Raw genomic sequence first — 18,504 nt, 5'->3', positions numbered from 1 at the left:
GAAGCAGAGCAGCCAGGTCTCAAACCGGCATTCCAATAGGAGAGGCAGGCATCATAAGCAAAGGCTTAACCTGCTGCACCACAACACAGGCCCAATCCCACATTTTACCTGGAAATATAGCCACAGAAAAAGGGTCCATCCCACAGAGGCCTAGCCTCCCCGGAAGAAGAGGATGTGTGGGCCAGGGACTAGGAATAGCTTGTCCCTTGGGGAGTTGTGGGTTTTATTTTTAGCTGGCAGTCAAGATTCCAAACTTGTTCATCTGTTTCTGGAGAGCACTGAGAAGCCTGAACTTCTAAATTTGTCTGGCTGAGATGGAAGCCCTTTGGAGAAATCAGTCTGTAGTTCAAAGGCTATCCTGCAGGATTCTTTGGGGTTAACCAGATGTCCCTTCTGGGAACTTGATCTTAAGCAATGCCTTTCTTTTAAAACTTCTAATCTGAGGCCAAAGTTGTCTATGTTGGTTCTCTCTCTCTCTTTTACATGCACACACATAAAACATGATAATAAAGGAGTGGATGTGAAAGAGAGTGTTAAGTCTTACTAAAGCTATAGAAAAAATCTTTGTTTTTAGGAGCAAGGGGCAGTAGGCTAGGAGTTGGTGATTATAAGCAATAAGAGTTGATAATTGCTGGTACCAAGATCAGGTATAGGCTGGCTTTATTCAATCAGAATGTCATGGAATATCATAGAATTCAAGAGTGCTTCCTGGAACCCGAGAACAAGAACACAGCAAGGTTTTTCAAAAGGGCCGGAGCCAACCCTGGAGGGTGCCTGAGAGTCTGATGGAGTCACTCTTCATTTCTTTTTTTTAAACTTATTTGACAGGTAGAGTTAGTGAGAGAGAGAGACAGAGAAAGGTCTTCCTTCCGTTGGTTCACCCCCTAAATGGCCGCCACGGCCGATGCGCTACACCCATCTAAAGCCAGGAGCCATGTGGTCTCCCACGCGGGTGCAGGTGCCCAAGCACTTGGGCCATCCTCCACTGCCTTCTCGGGCCACAGCAGAGAGCTGGACTGGAAGAGGAGCAGCCGGGACTAGAACCTGGCGCCCATATGGGATGCTGGCCCCGCAGGTGGATGATTAGCCAAGTGAGCCATGGCGCTGGCCCCTACTCTTCATTTCTTTCTCTGCTCTTTGCTTTTCTCTATCTCTGAAAACTGGTGTTAGTTACGTCTTGGTTTGAATGGAGGGAAACATAGCCACCCTGTATCTCTCAAGTGGAATTCAAAGCTAAACAATATTTTGTTTTGACTCCATCTGCAACACATAGGAATTAACTCTGAGTAGTTCAGTCTCAAAGTAAAATTCTTGGGCGAGAGACTGCGAGTGCTCTAGCTTTATATCTAATCAATACCTTTGGCCCCATCTGTTATGGCCAAAGGTGGAATATTTTAAAGCAGTAGACTGGGGGGTGGGTATCAGGGAAATTGGTTTACTTTCCAAGACATCAAGCCACAGGCACCTATAAATGGAGAAGGGCTGAAAGCACTGTATTTGCTCCATTTCCTTAGGGTGACATGGCGTTCCGATCCAGCATTGTGTTGATTCAAAGGATGGTGTAACGTAATGCCAGAGTTTCACCACTCAAAGACATTTAACCACAGAGGACCCAAACCATGCTCTCCTTGTTTCATGTGTGAAATTGTGTTTGTAGTTCACTGGGAAAATTTTATAATCCATATTTTGAGAAGAAAGCTGAGTTTCCTTCCAGATATGGTTAGTTTTTGTGGAATGAGGTGCTCCCAGACTTTCATGCTTAAAACAAATGTGAGTAAATCTAGGCAAAATTCACCACAAATATTAATGGTAAATGCCAGAGCTAGGGAAATAGTTTTGAATGAGAACAGTATAATACTTTGCATATATAGAATAGTAAAGCATTGTCTATTAAAATAATGTACACAATGCAATTCCAATAAAATAGAGGAATCTAAGTACATCATCTCCTCTGGATAATCTTTGGCTGATGAGCCAGGAGTGAGACTTGGCTGTGAAGCATATAAGGACTACGAGAGAGAAAAAGGGGATAACGGGATGGAAAGGGGAAGAGGGAGAGAGAAGGGGTCTGTCGGGTGAGAGCATCAGTGTGAAATATCGGAGCTACCCCTACTATTCTTGAGGAAAGAAAAGCTTAGACAAGAATGCTGCTGGAGTGGCAGAGTAGTCACCGTCTTGGCTTTAGCTGGTAGCTGGGACAGTCTCTTGGAGAACTTTGCTTGGTTATTGCACAACATCTTGGAATCTGCTGATTGTTCGACGTGTGCTGTCTTCTCCCCACAGAAGCCTTGGTGGGAAAACCACCGCGGGGTTCTTACTATTGCAACTCCCTTCATCCTCTCTATATCAAGAACACTTTTGGGGCAGGGACTGTGGCTTAGCAGGTAAAGCCTCTTCCTGCAATGCTGGCACCCCGTATGGACGCCAGTTCGAGTCCTGGCTGCTCCACTTCTGATCCAGCTCTCTGCTATGGCCTGGGAAAGCAGTAGAGGATGGCCCAAGTCCTTGGGCCCTTGCGCCCCCGTGGGAAACCAGGAGGAGGCTGCTGGCTCCTGGCTTTGGATCGGCACAGCTTTGGCCGTTGAGGACAACTGGGGAGTGAACCAGTGGGTGTAAGACCTCTCTCTCTTTCTCTCTCTCTCTCTCTGCCTCTCCTTCTCTCTCTGTGTAACTCTGACTTTCAAATACATAAATAAGTCTTTAAAAAAGTATTGTATAAAGAGCACTTTTTAGCTTGGATTTATTCTGGTACAAACAACATCTCCTTTTCTCCTTGGTCTTCACTCTTGCTAACTTTATTATGGTCTCTTAGCATGAGAGCTTCCGGAGAAAGTGAAGGGAAGAGTTGGTGGGACAAGCAAAAGGCAATCACAGGGGTGTGTTCAGTGATGTCACACATAGCAGATAGGCACTGTGGCCGTAGATCAGATACTGGGGAGAGGGCCAGTGTTTAAGGCAGGGGAAGTAGCCTCAAATGTTAAGCCCTTCTACCCTCATTGTGGTGTGTAGTGCTGTGTCAGCTGACATGATTGAGTCAAGCCTTCTTTGTGGTCTTGAGTTAATATTTCAGAGCAGGATTCATGTTAATAAAAATAACCTCTAGCAGGAAAGTAGTGATTATCTGTGCTTCAAAAGCAGAGCCGAGCAAAGCGAAGGGACTTTAATAAGTATTCTCCCAGGGACCCAATCCTTGACAAAAAAACCTCTTTTGTGATGCTGGGAACCTGTTAGACGTGGGACTTGAAATGGTTCTCCCTGGAAGAGAGATCACATACTATGAATGAGGAGTAGGATAAAGTCAGAGGGTGAACAATAGACAATCAGAGCAAGTCAAAGCCTGGGGGAAGAACCACTGTATTCCTAAAGCTGTACCTTTGAAATTTGTGTTCATTAAATAAAAGCCTTAATAAAAAAAAAAAAAAAGATGTTGTTTTCATCTTCAACCAGTGGCTTCATTTTGCAGTCTTTTACTTTAACAAATTTAATCCTCTTTTTCTTAAGATGACTTTTAGTATATCCCTTTCACTATGCTAAAATGAAATTTGTTGATAACCTACCTGTATATGATGTTACAAATTTAAATATATTTTCTTAACTATTCTGTAAAGAAGAAATAAGACTTCACATGTACAAGGGGTCTCCAAAACATTCAAGGAAAGTGGACTAAACATGCTTGGATTTAAAGATGTTCACATCAGGATAAACCTTTGATGTCATTTTCCATGAACACTTTGAAGTCCTCTCCTACAGGTGTGAACATGATTGGAGCTGGAGAAACAAAGAAGTCCTCTGGTGTTGGCAGCAAAGCAAGGACATGCATGCAGTGTGGTAGCTCAAAATGGACACCGAAACAGTCTGTGCCTTGTGGAGATTCATCTGTCATAAATGGTGTGGCCACTGGGGTGTGGTTTTCCCCCACGGTGAAACATCTTTTATAAGCTTCCAAAAAGAAAATCGGGTTCTACTTCCCTTCTGTGTGTTATCTGCCTTTCTGGAAATTTCAGTGTGGATGAAACTGCACTAAATTTACTTTGTGTTTATGTAACAAACAGGATTTGATTTGGGGTCAAATTATAGCTGCTTTCAAGTCTGGTGGGACATTTGAAAGTTGTAGGATGTAGGTATTGTGACGTCCCGGGTTTTACAGAATGTATAGAAACTCAACTTCTCTCCGCTAAGAGCCTTCTCAAACATACAACCAGGAATACCCTCTCTCTGTTTAAATCTCCCCATAGAGACCTACTATCTCACGATCCCAGGAGTAGAAAGACCTGTAGAGATCCTCTGGGTTTGTTGGTGTGAGGAGCAGGTCTTAGTTTGTTTTCTGCTGTTATAACTGAGTATGATGGCGTGAGTAACGTAAAAAAGGATGAGGTTTCTTTAGCTTGTGTTCTGGAGGCTGGGCAGTTCAGGAGCACGGTGCTGAACCTGGTGAGGGCCTTCTGGCTAATTCATAGCCTAGTAGGGGTTTTCCATGATGGGAAAGGAAGCTTGCTACCTTGGTTCTCCTTTTCCTTCTTACAAAGCCCCTAAATCCATAGGGGTGCCCCATCCTCACAACCTCCTCCAATCCCAATCATTCCCAAAGGCCTCACCTGCAAGTACTCTTACATAGGAATTTTGGCATTAGGTCTCATGAATTTTTGAGGGACACAGTTAAACAACAGCAGAGCAATTAGGAGCTCTTTAAATATCTAAGTTCTCAGGCACTGTCAAGGGATTCTGGCCAGCTCAGCTTTAAGAATGTCCAAGAAACACTGCAGTTAAAGCCATGTATGGGTTCTGTGGATCCAAGCCATTGTTCTAATTTTATTCACCAGATCTTCTTGCTTTCTCTTGGGCCAATGGCTGAGCATCCAGAGTTTGAAGGAGCTGTGTTTCAGTGAAGAATGTCAATAGTGTTCCTTCTCTTCCCAAGCCCTTTAAATGTCAGCCAAGAAGGAAACCATGAGATGGAGTGGCTATTGTGAGCAGCTGTGTAAAGTGCTCCTCTGGGCTTTTGGATGTAGCAGTCCTGGAGATGGTTGATCATGACTTGGATGTCAGTGTTCTCCATCCTCTGCTCTGCTCACTGTCACATTCAAGGGAAGGGACACCTTGCTCCAGGTCTCAACCTCTTAAAGTCGCATTGGTTGAGTCAGCTCTTCACTCACCTTCAGCAGGAGTCAGGACAGGTAAGTTGTCCATATTCAGCAGGAGTCAGGACAGGTAAATTGACAGTGTGTGGTAAGCGGAAACCAAGGCAGCTAGGAGAACTATAATTGGTTGTGAAAAGAGTTGGGTAGGAAAGAGAAAATAGGGGCTGGGCTGTGGTGTAGTATCTTAAGTCTCTGTCTGCAGTGCTGGCACCCCATATGAATGGTGGTTCAAGACCTGGCTGCCCCACTTCCAATCCAACTGCCTACTGATGGCCTGGGAAAGCAGTGGAATATGGCACAAGTGCTTGGGCTCCTGCATCTGTGTAGGAGACCTGAAGGAAGCTCCTGGTTCCTAGTTTCAGATCAGCCCAGCTCCAGCAGTCTTGGCCATTTGGGGAGTGAACCAGCAGATGGAAGACTTCTCTCTCTGTCTCTCCCTCTCTCTCTGTCTGTGATTCTGCCTTTCAAATATATAAATAAAAAAAAAAAGAAAAGAAAAACTAGTATTAAATAGAAAAAATTGAGAAATATTGAAATCAAGTACAGGGGCTTATAATGGGCAAAGTTAAGTGTTTCACTGATTTTCTTAATAAATATTTAAAATGCATCTACCACATGCTAAGATTTATTCAAGACAATGACAATACAGCAGTGGATAGAACAGACCAAGGCCCTACCTTCATGGAACTTACTTTGTAGTGGAGACAGCAAACAAACTTTAGAAGCAAAAGACACCAGACATTAGATGGTGACATGTGCTATAAAGCACTAGTAGGAACTTTGGATAAGGCGGAGATGTGTATGTGTAGGCACAAGCGATGTGTGCAACATCCAATGATGTTACCTATTTGGCAATGAGGGAGGGAGATTTCTTTGGCAATAGTTACTTGGACTTTAATAGTGTAGGAGGAACAAGAAAGACATATTGCAATGATTAAGGCAGGAAATGATTCAAGTTTGGATAAAAACTTTTTAACAATGAAAAAGAGAAAGAAACAGAACCACTCTGGCTGACAACTAAATTTCTGAATTTACGTAAAGAATGTTGCGAAACTTCTCTTTGCAAGCTGATCTTTTGTTTTCTTTAAGTCCTTTATTATTGTTGAGTACTGTTTATATTTCAGTTCCCAATTGCTCTTCAAAATGTTGGTTAAATTCTCTGTCACACAGAGATCAAGTTATCTATGTTTTTCATAGTTGTTATTTTAAACCTGAGTGTTTGTGCAGAAATAACCTGCTTTTTAAATGTGGTTTGGTTTTTTGGAATGAGGAATTTATCAGCTGTGGTGATTGGTGTACACTCCTTTCCCCAGAAATACTTGCCTCCTCTTCACCAGAAAATTCCTTGTTCCCAAATGATATCGCCCTTTGAGCTAATGCCTAATACATCTTCGGTAATAATTTGCTTATGTGCATAATATTAAAAATATGGTGCACTAACTACCTGTAATTTTCTCAGTAACTCTCTGATGTAACTAGGGGGGTATTACCAAATCCATTCTACAGGCTCCCAGAGCCTGGTAAAGTACACAAATACAGCTAATGTACACTAAATAATAATTGTCTCTACCTTTGACTATGTGTCAGGTAATGTTTAAACACTTCTGACAAATCACCTTACTACTTACAACAACTCATTGAAGTGGGGACTATTAATATACCCATGTGTTACTTAAGGAAAAGGGATATGTTCTGAGAAAGTTGTTGGGTGATTTCACTGTATTAGCATCATGGAGTGTACTTACATAAAGATACTTCAAATAGTTCATGGAAAAATGGAATTAAAACATAGGTTGATTTTGAGGCAGAAAATGTGTAATCTGTTAGTTTTTTTTATAAAATGCATTTCCATGAACATTTAAAAATTTTATTTTTGTTGTATTTGAAAGCAGAAAGAGAAAGAAAGAGAGGGAGAGGGAGGGAGGGAGGGAGTGGGGAGAGAGAGAGAGAGAGAGAAGAAAGGGAAAGAGAAGGAGAGAGAGATCTGCTCTCCACTAGTTCACTCTCCAGTGCCCACAACATCCAGAGCTGGGCCAGGCAGAAGTCAGGAGCCCAGAACTCAATCCAGGTCTCCCATGTGGGTGGTAGGGACCCAACTTCTTAAGCCATCTTAAGCCATCATGTGCTGCCTCCTAGAGTGTGCATCAGCAAAAAGCTAGATTAGAAGTAGAGGAGTCAGGGTTCAAACCAGCTACTCCAGTATGGGGTGTAGGTTTCCTGAGCAGAATCTTTTTTTGTTTTTTTTTTGTTTTTTTTTTTTTTTACAGGCAGAGTTAGACAGTGAGAAAGGGAGAGAGACAGAGAGGAGAAAGGTTTTCCTTCAGTAGGTTCACCCCCAAATTGGCCGCTATGGCCGGGGTGCTGTGCCGATCAGAAGCCAGGAGCCAGGTGCTTCCTCCTGGTCTCTCATGCGGGTGCAGGGCCCAAGCACTTGGGCCATCCTCCACTGCACTCCTGGGCCACAGCAGAGAGCTGGACTGGAAGAGGAGCAACCGGGATAGAATCTGGCACCCCAACCGGGACTAGAACCTGGAGTACCGGCGCCACAGGTGGAGGATTAGCCTAGTGAGCCGCGGCGCTGGCCCTGAGCAGAATCTAAACCACTGTGCCAATGCCTGCCTTTCTCCAGGAACTTTTTGAAGTCTACCTGAATGCATGAATTTCACATGTTTTTGCACCATCAACTTCTCTTTTAATTCCATGTTTTCCTTGAAGTTTTGAAATACCCTTGTAAAACAAAGATGGCTCTGATATCACTATGTGACTTACGTGATCACCATCATATATGTGGTCTGTTGATCAAAATGTCATTATATGTTGCATGACTATGATTTTTATCATTGAGGGAACTGAGACACAGAGAAGCTAAATTTTTCAGTGCCACAAAAATAGTATGAGATAAACCTAAAATCTGAACTGGAGTACAATCTTTGAGTAAGGGGGTCAAGCTTAATTTTCTATGCCAGGAACTACTATGCTATACTTCTACTTTTAGAAGGCAAACCTCCAGACCCTACATACCTTAGTAGTTTTTTTTTTTTTTTTGCTTTATAAGCAATGATACCACATTAGAAATCCAAGCAGTTTTTTTTTTTTTAATTTTTATTTATCAGAAAGACAGGGATGGGGGCGGAGAGAGAGAAAGAGAGAGACAGAGAGATATCTTGCCCATTGGTTTACTTCCCAAATGTCCACAATAGCCAGGGCCTGGCCACTTAAAAGCCAAGAAATGGGAGCGCAATCTGAGTCTCCCACATGGGTGTCAAGGACCCAAGCACTTGAGTCATCACCTGCTGCCTCCCAAGGTGTGCATTAGCAGGAAGCTGGACTTGTGAGTGTTGCCAGGCACTTGAAGTCAGATATTCTGACATGGGGTATAGGCATCTCAAGCAGCATTTTTTTTTAAAGGCAAAGATTTATTTATTTGAAAAGTACAGTGACAGAGAATCCTGGAACTCCATTCAGGTCTCCCACATCAGTCCAGGGCCCCAGTTACTTGAACCATCTTCTGCTGCTTTCCCAGGTGCATTAGCAGGGAGCTGGATTGAAGCAGAGCAGCTGGGACTTGAACCTGTGCTTTGATAAAGGGTACCAGCATCCCAGGTGGCAGTTTAACCCATAACGCCACTTCCCCTCTCCCAAGAGCATTTTAACTGTTATGCCAAACACTTTCCCCTAAAATATAAATTTTGATTATTAGGTAAACTCATTAACCTAGATATAAAATCACTATATTTACAACACAATTTAAGAAGCTAAGAAAGGAATTATTTTACATGCTTAAGTTGTTCTGGAAATTTCTTTCATGTTTCCCAGTGTAAGAGTTGAATTCTCATATTTGCTTCTACATATGATCTTGGAGATGTGATACAGCATATAGCCTCTGGAAAACTTTACTATACACTTGTGAGAGAATGTGTATAAAAAAGACATGTACTACATTTGATTTAGGAAGGTAGTTTTGATTTGAAGAGTCATCTGAAAGGGTCCCAGGGACCTTTAAGAACCCCTCAAATAGAATATCTTTTCTCCTTTAAAATTTTTAAATACATATTCTTGGGATACAGTGGAATATTACAATACATGGATACAATGTGTAATTGCTCAGATTGGAGTAATTGACATATCCATCACCTCAGACATTTGCCATTTCTTTATGTGGGTTCATTCAAAATCCTTTCTATTTTGGAATATACAGCTAATTGTTATATAGTTATCTTACTATAGAGCCTATAGAAGTTATTTCCTGCTATTCCTGCATCCCGGTACTCACTAACTCTCTCCCCCACACCCTTCTGAATCTTTGGTAACCACTGTTCTACTCCCTCCTTCTACGAGATCAACTTTTTCAGCTTCCACATAGATAAGAACCCGGGGCATTTGTCTTTCTGTTCCTGGCTTATTTCTTTTAACATAATGTTCTCCAGGTCTCACCCATGTTGCTGCAAAAGACACAATCTTGGTTTTGCATTTTTTCTTTATTTAAGAGGAAGGGAGAGAAACATAACAGGGCATCACTGAAAAAATGCAGCAGTTTCAAGTGGCCAAAATACACAAGTTATTGAAGTCCCTGAAATGAAGGAACGGTTACAGAAAAAAATTGAAGCAATAATGGGTAGAACATTTCCAAAATGAGTGAAAACAATAAACCCACAAATCCAAGAAGCTCAATGAACCCCAAGAAATATGAACAACATATATCAAGTTTCATCATAATCAAGTTACTTAAAACCAGTGATAAAGAAAAATCTGCAAAGCGGTCAGAGTGAAAATGCACTGCAGAGGTAGAAGAATGATAGCAGATTTCTCATGGAAATAATGCAAGCTGAAAGATTTCAGGCCATTGCCGCTGACAGCTACCAGCTGACTCCATTATCCAAAATGCTTGGACCAAATTCAGACTCGGAATACCTGCATATACATAATGAAATACCCTGGAGATGGGATGCCTGCTTCTAGTCAACACTTGCATTGTACTAAAGGCTCCAGCTTGTGTAAAAAACGTCAAGAAAAGGAAGTAAAAAGCATCCACGTTGGAAAGGAAATCGGATTTGCGGACAACCTGTTCTCTATTAACAATCTTATGGAATCAATAAAAAGAATACCAGAAACAATATGTGAGTTTTATAGCTTACACAATGCACATATAAAAGCCAGATGTGTACTATATACTAGCAATGAACATCCAGGAATTGAAATTACAAAGCAATACCACTTACAAAAACATTAGGGATAAATCTGACAAAAGGTGTGCAGGATGTAGGTGATGTGATGGTGGTAGTGGAGCGTATTCTGTTTCAGAACCTGCAGTGTCCTGGCATTGCCCTTGGTGATTTCCTCAGCCCCCTACCCTCCCTGGTTTAGCTTGCTCTCTCTGAAGAATCCATTTCAGGGCCATTCCCAAATCGCTGGGTTTTACTGGATCTTCTTTTCCTTTCTGAAAAAGCAGAAAATGCACCCAACACATTGTATATCACCATTCCCCCTGGGATTCTCTTTTCCTTGGACAACATAGAAAAAATAAATCTCTTGTCCCATTGGGCTTGCCCTTAGGAAAGGCTGGGTTCTCTGTGGGCACGTTTTCACTTAGAGGTTGTTGTTATAATCACGTAGGAACTGGGGACCTGTATTGTAGAGAGAGCATGTGAGCAGGCAGAATGCTGCTGAGCAGTGGAAGAAGGACGATGTGGTCAGTCAACAGGAAAGAGCGATGGTGTGAAGGATCTGTGCTCACGCATGGACTCTAAACAACCGGATTTTCCATTTTGGATCAGGACCAGGTTTCTCAAGCACGACTTTGGTTCCAGAGTTGTCATAGAATTTTCTGGACTTTGAGCTGCAATGTCCAAGAAAATATCTTTGCAGTGATGGAATGTCCTGTGTGTACTCTGTAGAATGTGACAGCCACTAGCAACATGTGGCCAGTACAACTGAGACCCTGAATTTTCTATGTAGGGTTAAATTACCACATTTCTAGAAACTACATGGATTGTGTAATACATTGTGTAATCTCATGGAACACAAGAAGGGGTCTTTGTAGCCAACTCCTGTGAACCCATGGGTAAGTGTCACTAGGGGCCCCTCTGTGTCTCTGAAGTGTGGTCAGTATGAATCTCAAGTCTTTTTGTGTCATTACTGGGGAACTGGGACCACAGGTTTCTACAGTTGTTGCTCACTGGAGCATTCAACATCCAGTGGCCTTGGCCTCTTTGAGGACAATACCATTGTGTGTGCTGAGCAAAAGCTTAGCTCTTCAGCCAGTTCAACTGCCCTCTCAGCACTTGCCACCCAGGTACTTATGACAGTGATTTGCTTAAGGTGCAAGGGCAAGAAAGGCGTCAGTGGTACGACAACCTAGACTTTCATATCAGGGACAGACAACAGTGCAACAGTGGTTATTACTCAGCAGCGGTGTACCTGCTATCAAGTTGTTGTCATGTTATTTTATTTTAATATGTTTTTTCAGAAGAAAGACAAGAAGAGTAGTTGTGGACATTAGAGAAATCTTTGGACATTAGAGAAATGATTCAACTGATGTGGCACATCTGAGTCTGGCCAGGTTTTTGTTTTTTCTTTCTCTTCTTATTTCTTTTTTTTTTTATAAATAGTTATTTATTTGAAAGACAGAGGAATTACAGAGAGAAGGAGAGGGAGGGGAGAGAGAGAGAGAGAGAGAGAGAGAGAGAGAGAGAGACAGGTCTTCATTCCACTGGTTCACTCCACAAATGACTGCAACGGCCAGAGCTGAGCTGACCTGAAACCAGAAGCCAGAAGCTTCTTCCAGGTCCCCCACACAGGTGCAGGGGCCCAAGGACTTGGGCCATATTCTACTGCTTTCCCAGGCCAGAGCTAGATCGGAAGAGGAGCAGCCGGGACTCGAACCAGCCGGCACTACAGGCTGGGGCTTTAACCCACAGCGCCAGCCCCATTTTTTGCTCTTCTTGATGGAAGGAGTGGTCTTCTCTTTTTTCTTTCAAGTATCTTTAATAGTGAAGACTGAATTCTCATGGCTTGTACTGTATCTTATAAAATCATTCAATAACAACATTAGAAACCAAATCATTTCTAGTTAGCATTTTCTTAAAAAAACATAGTTTTTTTTTCTTTTTTGGGCTCAAAATAGGATATTCAAAACTAAACCTATCTGGCCATCTCATAGCATTGATTTTTCCTTTGCTTGCTGGTGAGATCATCTCCATAATTTTACGGAAGTCCTTGATAAATGGAGCAGTGTTCTGAGCCGATGCCGGAGAAAGGATACACACTGTTTTGGTTCTGAGACACCATGTGAACTAAGATGATTTTATATCTAGTACAGAGTGGAGGACCATGGCACATTCTTGGGTATGTTGTGTTCTGATTATCTATTCCTGTGCTACAATCTACCCTGTAACTCCGTGTCTGAAGGTGGCAATTCATTCTTGTCTTTTGTGACTTCTGAGTTTGATGGAGCTCAGCTGGCTGATGCTCACTTGAGGCTTCTCATGTGGGTGTAGTTAGCTGGTGTCTGGTTGATTGGAATAATATCAAAGTGGTTCACTCCCATAGCTGGAGTTGATTCTCACAGTTGGAACAGAGCCGTGGGTGCCCATATGTGGTTTGTTTCATGTGGCTGGGTTTTCTAGCAGTATAATGGTCTTAGGAAAAAGAACGGTTCTGTTCTGGAAGCTCTCAACACCAAGACAGATTATTCTGGGAGGTCCAGGAGAATCCTTAAAGGCCTGGTCAGGCTCAGAGCTCCCAGAAAGTCAATTCTACCTCATTCTATTGGCTGAAATTGGTTAAATGAGTCCCCAAAACAAGCCCAGATTCCCAGGGAAGGAAATTAGACATCACCTTTAAATTGGATGAGAAGCAATTAATGATGGTTCTTCCAATTAAGAAGGAGCCATTTTAAATTTACCAAAGTGATCACATTTAAAGGAAGCCGTATAGAGAAAATAAACTGGCAGTTATAGTCAGGAAAGATCAAAGCCTTGAAAGATCCCAAGATGAAAGTCTAGATTTTAGAAAGTGCTTGTTGTAAAAGGAAAAATGACAATATTCACAAAAACTTGAAGAGAACCAAAGATGGTGGGACAAGGTGGAATTATAAGAGAAAGAGTATTACAGGGGCCAGCGCTGTAGCACAGTGGGTTAAAGCCCCAGTCTGCAGTGCCAGCATCCCATATGGACACTGGTTCAAGTCCCAGCTGCTCTACTTCTGGTTCAGGTCTCTGTTATGGCCCGAGAAAGCAGTAGAAGATGGCCCAAGTCCTTGGGCCCCTGCACCCATGTGGGAGACCCAGAAGAAGCTCCTGGCTCCTGGTTTTGGATAGGTGCAGCTCTGGCCATTGTGGCCATCTGGGGAGTAAACCAGAGGATGGAAGACTTCTCTCTCTCTCTCTCTACCTCTGCCCCTCTGTAACTCTGCCTTTCAAATAGATAAATTTAAAAAAGAAAGAGTATTACATTTTAAAAAAATTTGAAGAGAGCTATATTTTTGTTATGTATCTGCCAAATGACAGTACCAGTGTTTCAATACATACCAAGTTACTTTAAAAAGTTCTTGGAAAATGGATCTAAAAGATAAATTTATTCTTAGCACAAGATTTTTGAAATTCACATATTTGAGAAATCTCCAAAAAGTTTATGGAAAATGTGTATTATTAAAAAAATTATGCATGGATTTCAATAATTATTTATTTATTTGAGAGGTAGAGACAGACAACTCCTACCCACTGGTTCACTCCCCAAATGCCCACAATACTCTGGCTGATGCCAGGAGCTGGAACTCAATCCAAGTCTCCCACATGAATGGCAGGGAACCCATTGCATCAACACTGCAGCTTCCCACGATACACATTGTTGGAAGCTAGAATCAAGAGCAGAAGCCAGGTGCTCTGATATGGGATATAGATGTCCCAACTGATGTCTTAACCTCCAGGCCAAGTGCCATCTCAGGTTACAAACTTTTTTGGCACTCAAATAAACTTATCTCATAATTTCATCTTCCATGAACTTTTTGAAGTCCTCCGTATTTCTTGGATGATGTGGGGAAGCTGGTAAGGACTGCCTCTCAGTAGCAGTAGATGGTTCAGTTACTGGTGCTTCGACTTTCCCTTGTTAGAGTGCTCATCAAATAGAAGACAGCTGGCATGCAGAGAAAGATCACTAAACTGGTTCTGTCAGGTGCAGCTGTCCTTGGAAGTAGCCAGGTCTATTGTTTCTGGAACTTCCTATTCTGTTTATGTTCACATAGGGACAATCAGATGCAAGACGTCATTTGCCTTCATTGAGTAAGATTAAACAAAAATTAGCCCATCTGCCTGCCTTGGCATCCATCTTTTCTTCCTCCTCTTACCAAGGAGGATAAGAAATGGTTCATTGCCCGTATAGTCTTGAGACGCATGTCACACTTTCCCATCAGCCCTCATCGCTGGTCCCCTGGTAGCTTCCTGCTTGGTAAAGGTCTTAGAATATTGCAGGAATTTGAATGGAAAGATGAGCAGAGAAGCCCACACATAACTGCTTAGGTCAAGGAAGACTGTTGAGTCAACTAAAACTGAGAAGCTACCGTGATGGAAGGTCATGGGAGACAGAGCTCAAAGAGTGGTTATTTGGAGGTCAGTAGGTGGAAATTGCGAGAAGAGCAAAAAACTCTGGGCTGATGAAGGAAGTCCATGTAGGACAGTGGTTTTAAATCTATGTTGTGGTTCTGTGAGACATTACTGGCAGTGTCATAAATAAGCAGGTGTAGCCAATTAAGGGTCGCAGAAACCCTTCTCTGCAATCGTAGTCAACTTCACTTATGCATTTCCATTTCCGTGTGGTGGCAAAAAGAAAAAAAATCTTTCCCATTCAGACTTATTTTGTCTCCACTGGTCCAAAACTCAGCCTCTTTCGGGGGAAAGGACAAAAATCTATTCCCAGTTCGTTTTCTTCCAATCTCCCCTTGTTTCTTTCTAAAGGGTAACTGGGGTTCTTTGGGGGTGCTAGGGTGGAGGGCCTGGAGGTGATTAAGGGTTGCCCTGGTATTGGCAGAGGGCCCTCTGCACATCCTCTGCTCTTACACACTTCATTGGAGGCCATGCCTGCCCTGCCAGCCCAGACTGCAAAGCTGCTTCTGGGGGCAGCCCTCTCAGTCCTTTCATAGCCCCTGTGCACACTTTGGGGCCTCTTGGCCACTTTGCTTGGCTACGCTGGGATGACCTGCACTCTGGGAGGCAGGCTGTGCTCACACCCGGGCAGCTCAGCAGTCAGGCGTGCTCCCTGGTTTGGGTCATGCTGGACACAGGGCTTTGCTATGACACAGGGTGGTGTCCACGGACATATCCCAGGATGCCAAGTGTTATTTCTCCCTCCCAGAGTTCCCCACCAATCTGTTCCTTCAGGAAGAGGCCAGGATTTCTCCTGATTGGTGGTGTTAGTGGAGCACAGAGGCGCTTGACCACTCTCTGAGAACTTGCAGGGCCACCGTCCTCTGCTTTTCCTCTTCTCATCTGCTGATATATTCTGTTCTTTTGAGTAAGAAAAAATAACTTCAGACTTCCATGCATTCTTCTGTCTTACAATACAGACCCTACAGTCTGGCTTCTTAGATATTCTGGCTTTGGGGGTTTGAAGAAACACGCAAAAACATGCTTCCACTTTCCTACTTTCAAGCCCAGTGTGAATCTGTAGAGTGGACAGATCTTCAGGATATTCTCCAGCCATATGGGCCATAGGAAATGCTTTATTTTTCATGTTGGATTGACTACTATGACTTTGTTTCATGCGCATTGTTATAGACTCCTCCCAAGGAGGATCCCAGGAGCTGAGCTGCTCCCCAGGTCCAGGAGAGACCAAAACCCCTCAGGCCATAAGATAGATCTCGGTGGGTGGCACACACTCAAGTCTCCCAGATGCTCACTGTTTCAGAACTGGATGGGGAAGACTCCAGAAAGTGTCCAAAGGCACCCTTAGGTGCTACTTCTGTTTCTCCTTTTTGCCCATGATGTAAGCCCTTGCACACATCGTGTGTGTACAACACCAGTGTAAGTGGTGACAGGTGCAAGCACATGGCTGTGTTCAGAATCCATGCATGGTGCTGAGTCCAGGGCAGAGAGAGGTGCTCATGGGAGCCTCCGGCCTGAGAGACTCCCCCTGGGTCTAGAAGCCTGTGTGTCTATCAGGAGATTTGGGGTAGAGGGGAGTGGGAAAAATTAACACTTAGGAGTAAAAGAAACGTGTGATGCTTTATTTTTCCCTTGCTGCATGAACCAATTTCACTTTCTACTTGTAAACTGCTTAAAAGCCTTCATTATGTAGATAGCAAGACAAGTTCATGCTCACTAAACATAAGGCTTCCCGACCGGTTCTACAGCCTCAAACCAGTCCCAGCTGTTGTAGCTTTCATTACCTGCCGCTTCCAACACACCTGTTGTAGTAGCCGTCAGGCGGAGAGTTCGGGTGCCCGCATCACTGAGTTTGGAGGCTGCACAGTGGAATCTCCTTGGAGCTTTGAAAGCACTGACATTTGGGCCCCAGAGAGTCTGACACAGCTGATCTGGGCCTGGGTGTGTCAAACCATCCCCCGACCCCCGGTGCTTCCTGTAGCCAAGGCTATGAGAACAGTTAATGAATTCTCATAATCTTGTGTCACTGGTTTCAGGTTGAAGCCTGCTCTCCTGAGAAAAGGGAACAGTCCAAGCTTCTGGAACCAGATAGAAAAGAAATGAGAAACAGTCATCACACCGACCACAAGCCAGCTTTAGGGGTTGATGAGTGACTGCTGGTCCTTCCTCCATGTTTCCCTCCAATCGCCAGCTGTCCCAGGCAGCTGCAGCTCATTCCACCTCCATCCTTGACTTTCTGAAGGGAGAGAGGGGCTCGAGGAACTGGTCAGGGAAACAGGAGCCTGCCCAGCCTGGGAGACATGCAGGAAGGGGTGGTGTGTCCCGGAAGGAAGGAAGGAAGCCTGCCAGCATCACCCATCCAGGACCTCCTTGGAGGATGGCCTGGGAGGACTGGAGGGCCGCAGATAGGAGGAGGAGAGCAGCCTCATGCTCTAGGAATGGAACAGGTTTTAAGTTCCAGGGCTGCTGGGCTTGGAGCCCAAGAGAGCTGCACCTGGGACCCCAGTGTCACCCTCTTCCCCCTAACCCAGTCCTAGGTGAGAGTCTGCCAGGCCCTGGCCTGGCCATATGACTTTGGCCATTTTTGCACTTAGCTGGCTGTCAGTTCTCCCAGAGCCGAGTGAGTGGGTGGGAGTAAGCGGCTCTTCAGCTTAAAGAAGCACCGGGGTTGCATTGCAGGTAAACTGATTTATTTAGCAATCACAGTAGAACTAGCAGCTAACACTTGTCCTAGGGTGCCAGCCACTGGGTGACACGCACCAGCTCATCTAATCTCTCCTCCACTCGGTGAGATGGATGCTGCTAGAATCTATTTTCACAAAAGAAGAAACTGAGCTACCAGAAAATTAGTGACCTGGTTCTCAAAGGCAGTGGGAAGGCGCAGCAGTGTTAACAGGGGTCTCCGGATCTGACGCCCCGCCGGTGGCCAGCTCAGTTCGCACCCGGAGGTCGAGCCGAGTCGCGAGGTGACAGGTGAGCTGTGCCAACCGGCTTCAATGGGACCCCCGCCGCGGCCCCTCGATTTCCCAGGCGGTGGTTTGGAAGCGCACACGAGCAGTCTCCGGAAGCCCCGGCGTCAGCGGGACCCGGGCAGGAGCGCCTCCGGGCTCGCGGGGGATGCGAAAGGGCAGCCCAGTCTCGTCTGCTCGCCCGGGAGGACACTCGGGGCAGCCTGCTAGCTCGCTCACCGCCCGCGGTCTGTCCCCGCCCCGCGTCTCCGCCCGCCAGCTCCCTGCCCCCGCGGCTGCTGGGCTGGAGCCGGGGAGCCGGAGCCGCGCCCGGTCGTTCTCCACCGCGAAGGCGGGAGCAGCTCCTGCCCGGCGCCCAGATCCGACTCGGAGCGCGCGGCGCGGCGGGGCCTGGGTCACCGAGGCGCCTGCCTGCCCCGCGCGCCCCCGGGAGTGGCAGGAATGTGACCGTCGTGCCCCCGCGCCCCGGAGCACCCTTCATCGGCTCCCAGGGCCGCTGATCTCTCCGGGCTGAACCGGGCTCCGATCCTCGCATGCCCCCGCAGCGGGGCTCGCTCAGGTAGGAGGAGAAAATCGCGGTGCTCGGGGAATGGGGTGCGAGTAGGGACAGACGGCGGCCTTGACACTTTGGCTGGGGTAGGGGGAAGGGCCCGGCTCCGCGGGGCGCCCTAAAGCCTCCTCCCTAAGTTACATTTGGTGCCCGGGATTTGTTGTGTAAGAGGGTGATGGTGGTTAAATCTCAGCGCGTGTTTCCTGTGTGAAGCCACGTACGGGTTATCCAGGCTCCTTGGGGGGAACTTG

At 45.0% G+C, this 18,504-nt stretch overlaps 1 protein-coding gene across 5 annotated transcripts in view; it reads left to right on the top strand.

Moving 5' to 3' along the window:
- IL1R1 (interleukin 1 receptor type 1) overlaps positions 1–18,504 on the top strand; it is a 79,342-nt gene that overhangs the window by 17,770 nt on the left and 43,068 nt on the right. The window contains exon 1 of one of the 5 annotated variants that reach the window (XM_002709884.5): positions 17,980–18,262. The exons of the other annotated variants lie outside the window; for them this stretch is intronic. The gene's annotated coding sequence lies outside the window, so the exon portion shown is untranslated. Of the gene's footprint in view, positions 1–17,979; positions 18,263–18,504 lie in introns of those variants that run through there. 5 annotated transcript variants of the gene reach the window in all.

The sequence above is a fragment of the Oryctolagus cuniculus genome, chromosome 2 (genome assembly GCF_964237555.1).
Source record: "Oryctolagus cuniculus chromosome 2, mOryCun1.1, whole genome shotgun sequence".
Lineage (NCBI taxonomy): Eukaryota > Metazoa > Chordata > Mammalia > Lagomorpha > Leporidae > Oryctolagus > Oryctolagus cuniculus.
The sequence above is the reverse complement of the archived record's forward strand: the minus strand, read 5'-3'. Positions and strand labels throughout refer to the sequence as shown.